Source organism: Heptranchias perlo, unplaced genomic scaffold (genome assembly GCF_035084215.1).
Source record: "Heptranchias perlo isolate sHepPer1 unplaced genomic scaffold, sHepPer1.hap1 HAP1_SCAFFOLD_56, whole genome shotgun sequence".
Taxonomy (NCBI): domain Eukaryota; kingdom Metazoa; phylum Chordata; class Chondrichthyes; order Hexanchiformes; family Hexanchidae; genus Heptranchias; species Heptranchias perlo.
In genome coordinates this window covers 2,976,662-2,981,962 of record NW_027139581.1, presented here as the reverse complement: position 1 = coordinate 2,981,962, position 5,301 = coordinate 2,976,662, and positions in this window count along the sequence as shown.

Sequence of the window (5,301 nt, the reverse complement as noted above, 5' to 3'; positions counted from 1 at the left end):
TCCTGATGTTGCTCGGTGTCAAAGTTTGTTTGATGATCGCTCCTGTGAAGCATCTTGGGACGTTTTACCACATTAAAGGCGCCATATAATTGCAAGTTGTTTTTGATGTCGAATATATGCGGGGATTAAAGAGTGGCAGCAGCATTAAATAACGGTAAATTATTGGGGTTAAGAATCTCCACTGGTGCTGCTCACAAGTGAGCTAGAGAACACCCTGGTTAATCTCGTTCCAATATGTAAACTGGCCCACTGATGTACCGCGAGTGAACCAGTCCGACTGTATTTTTATTACAGACTGGTCGACCTCTCGTGGCATTCCTTGTAAGGGGTGATCGGGTGAAGAGGGATGAGATGGCAGAGGATAATGGCACAAGGAGTGCTAACCTCGTTCAACCCTAATTTTAAATTCCCATCATGTGGAGATGCCGGTGATGGACTGGGTTTGACAATTGTAAACAATTTTACAACACCAAGTTATAGTCCAACGATTTTATTTGAAATCTACAAGCTTTCGGAGGCTTCATCCTTCCTCAGGTAAATGTCAGGAACTCCTCGAAGCCTACGCATTTATAAATCACAGAACAATACATGGTGATTACAGACAGCCTTTGCAACTGCCCGTTGCCAAGGCAATCACCGTGTTCAGACAGAGAGGTGTTACCTACAGAACCCCCGAATATACATTCAACAAAAAAAACAAACAGGGAAAAAAAACAGAGAGAGGCAGAAACATCCGGAAGGCACAGAAAGCCAGCAAATGACCCCTTATATTAAAAACAGATAGATATTGTTCGCTGGTGGGCTTACGTGTCGCGTAACATGAACCCAAGATCCCGGTTGAGGCCGTCCTCATGGGTGCGGAACTTGGCCATCAATTTCTGCTCGACGATTTTGCGTTGTCGTGTGTCTCGAAGGCCGCCTTGGAGTACACTTACCCGAAGGTCGGTGGCTGAATGTTCCTGACTGCTGAAGTGTTCCCCGACTGGGAGGGAACCCTCCTGTCTGGCGATTGTTGCGCGGTGTCCGTTCATCCGTTGTAGCAGTGTCTGCATGGTCTCGCCAATGTACCATGCTCTGGGGCATCCTTTCCTGCAACGTATGAGGTGGACAACGTTGGCCGAGTCACAGGAGTATGAACCATGCACCTGGTGGGTGGTGTCCTCTCGTGTGATGGTGGTATCTGTGTCGATGATCTGGCATGTCTTGCAGAGGTTACCGTGGCAGGGTTGTATCGTGCCGTGGACGTTGTTCTCCTGAATGCTGGTTAATTTGCTGCGAACGATAGTCTGGTTGAGGTTGGGTGGCTGTTTAAAGGCGAGCAGTGGCGGTGTGGGGATGGCCATAGCGAGGTGTTCGTCGTCATTGATGACATGTTGAAGGCTGCGGAGAACATGGCGTAGTTTCTCCGCTCCGGGGAAGTACTGGACGACGAAGGGTATTCTGTTGGCTGCGTCCCGTGTTAGTCTTCTCAGGAGGTCTATGCGATTTTTCGCTGTGGCCCGTCGGAACTGTCGATAGATGAGTCGAGCGTCATATCCCGTTCTTACCAGGGCTTCTTTCAGAGTCTGTAGGTGTCCATCGCGTTCCTCCTCGTCTGAGCAGACCCTGTGTATTCGCAGGGCCTGTCCACAGGGGATGGGCTCTTTGACGTGGTTAGGGTGGAAGCTGGAAAAGTGGAGCATCGTGAGGTTGTCCGTGGGCTTGCGGTAGAGTGAGGTGCTGAGGTGCCCGTTTTTGATGGAGATTCGTGTGTCCAAGAAAGAAACTGATTCTGAGGAGTAGTCCATGGTGAGCTTGATGGTGGGATGGAACTTGTTGATGTTATCGTGTAGTCTCTTTATTGATTCTTCGCCGTGGGTCCATAGAAAGAAAATGTCGTCGATGTATCTGGTGTATAGCGTTGGTTGGACTCCTCCGGAGGGTCGCTGCCCAAGCTTTCAGGAAATGCGTCAATGCCAGATTCATCAGGCGCACTCAGAAGACAGTCCAGAATGTCACCCGAGCACAACGCAACGCCATCAACGCTCTCAAGACCAACCACAACATCGTCATCAAACCAGCGGACAAAGGAGGAGCCATCGTCATACAGAACAGAACGGACTATTGCAAAGAAGCATACCGACAACTGGACAACCAGGAACACTACAGACGGTTACCCGCAGATCCGACCAAAGAACACACCCACCAGATCAACAAACTGATCAAGACCTTCGATCCAGACCTTCAAAGCATCCTACGCGCTCTCATCCCACGTACTCCCCGCGTGGGAGACGTCTACTGCCTCCCAAAGATACACAAAGCCAACACACCCGGACGTCCTATCGTATCAGGCAACGGAACCCTGTGTGAGAACCTCGCTGGATACATCGAGGGCATCCTGAAACCCATCGTACAGGGAACCTCCAGCTTCTGTCGCGAAACTTCAGACTTCCCACAAAAACTCAGTACCCACGGACCAGTTGAACCAGGAGCACTTCTCACCACGATGGACGTCTCGGCACTCTACACCAGTATCCCCCACGATGACGGCATCGCTGCGACACCATAAATACTCAACACCATCAACAGCCAATCTCCAGACGCCATCCTACAACTCATCCGCTTCATCCTGGATCACAATGTCTTCACCACAATACGCCAACATTTTCATGCCCAAGTTCGAGCAGGACTTCTTCACTGCACAAGACCTCCAACTAACCAGATACATCGACGACATTTTCTTTCTATGGACCCACGGTGAGGAATCACTAAAGAGACTACACGATAACATCAACAAGTTCCATCCCACCATCAAGCTCACCATGGACTACTCCTCAGAATCAGTTTCTTTCTTGGACATACGAATCTCCATCAAAGACGGGCACCTCAGCACCTCACTCTACCGCAAGCCCACGGACAACCTCACGATGCTCCACTTTTCCAGCTTCCACCCTAACCACGTCAAAGAGGCCATCCCCTGTGGACAGGCCCTGCGAATACACAGGGTCTGCTCAGACGAGGAGGAACGCGATGGACACCTACAGACTCTGAAAGAAGCCCTGGTAACAACGGGATATGAAGCTCGACTCATCTATCGACAGTTCCGACGGGCCACAGCGAAAAATCGCATAGACCTCCTCAGAAGACTAACACGGGACGCAGCCAACAGAGTACGTTTCGTCGTCCAGTACTTCCCCGGAGCGGAGAAACTACGCCATGTTCTCCGCAGCCTTCAACATGTCATCAATGACGACGAACACCTCGCTATGGCCATCCCCACACCTCCACTACTCGCCTTTAAACAGCCACCCAACCTCAAACAGACTATCGTTCGCAGCAAATTGCCCAGCTTTCAGGAGAACAGCGTCTACGACACCACACAACCCTGCCACAGTAACCTCTGCAAGACATGCCAGATCATCGACACAGATACCACCATCACACGAGAGGACACCACCCACCAGGTGCATGGTTCATACTCCTGTGACTCGGCCAACATTGTCTACCTCATACGTTGCAGGAAAGGATGCCCCAGAGCATGGTACATTGGCGAGACCATGCAGACACTGCGACAACGGATGAACGGACACCGTGCAACAATCGCCAGACAGGAGGGTTCCCTCCCAGTCGGGGAACACTTCAGCAGTCAGGGACATTCAGCCACCGACCTTCGGGTAAGCGTACTCCAAGGCGGCCTTCGAGACACACGACAACGCAAAATCGTCGAGCAGAAATTGATAGCCAAGTTCCGCACCCATGAGGACGGCCTCAACCGGGATCTTGGGTTCATGTTACGCGACACGCAAGCCCACCAGCGAACAATATCTATCTGTTTTTAATATAACGGGTCATTTCTGTGCCTTCCGGATGTTTCTGCCTCTCTCTATTTTTTTTTCCTGTTTGTTTTTTTTGTTGAATGTATATTCGGGGGTTCTGTAGGTTAAACCTCTCTGTCTGAACACGGTGATTGCCTTGGCAACGGGCAGTTGGAAAGGCTGTCTGTAATCACCATGTATTGTTCTGTGATTTATAAATGCGTAGGCTTCGAGGAGTTCCTGACATTTACCTGAGGAAGGATGAAGCCTCCGAAAGCTTGTAGATTTCAAATAAAATCGTTGGACTATAACTTGGTGTTGTAAAATTGTTTACAATTAAATTCCCATGGCAAGCTATTCTATCTTGTCCAAAACAGTAGGACCAGCGGGCACGGTCTGCACTTGAAGGGGATAAATTCAAAACTAATCTGCAGAAATAATATTTCAGTGAGCGAGTGGCCAATGTGTGGAACAGATTCCCTTCGGGAGACAGTGGAAGCAGTTGGATCGATTTCTTTCAGAAAATATAGGATCCAGTATAAGAGTGATATGGGACATGACATGTGGTTAGTGTAACATGGTTGGGAGGAACAGGTAACTTTGGACCTATGGTTCCTGAAGCTCTCCATCACTGGGGTTTCCCTCCCCTCATGCCTGGGTCTGATGTAGATTAATTGATAGAGATTGATTGTCATGATGAATCAACAACTCCATTATCATTATATCATGTGACTACCCAGGATGGTAGAAGATCAACTAGATGGACCTTGGTCTTTCTTTCCTTTTGGAATTCCTATGTTCCAAAAAGCACAAGTCCGCTTTTGAAATGGGAACCGCGTCTGTAACTTGTCACGCTGCAATTACACCCTCCCACCAGCAGTGGCACTGCAGCGCCTTCACTGGCAAGAGAATGCAACTGCATCATGCCAAGTTGCATTGGCGTTTCCCATTCTAAATATGGTGCAATGACATTGTTAATGATATTCTTCGGCTCAAATTTGATGATTCTGTGCATATTAACATGCAAACTGTAAATCGACAGTTTTCCTCCTCACTATTAACCACACGGTCAATTTTTATATCATCTGCAAACTTCTTGATCAAGACTTTCATGTAGAAAAACGACCCAAGGCGCTTCACAGATGCATAATCAGATAGAAATGGACACTGAACTACAGAATGAGGTATTATGAGGAGTGGCCGAAAGCTTGGGCGAACAGGTGGGTTCCGAGGAGGGTCTTGAAGGAGGTGTTTAACCATGTAAGTAAAAAAAAACATTAAAAAATCACAATGAACATGTCTGCTTTGGAATATTCAGCCACCGATCTTCGGGTAAGCGTTCTCCAAGGCGGCCTTCGAGACACACGACAACGCAAAATCGTCGAGCAGAAGTTGATAGCCAAGTTCCGCACCCATGAGGACGGCCTCAACCGGGATCTTGGGTTCATGTCACGCGACACGTAACCCCACCAGCAAAAAGGGGAAAAAAAGTTATGTTTTTAATATT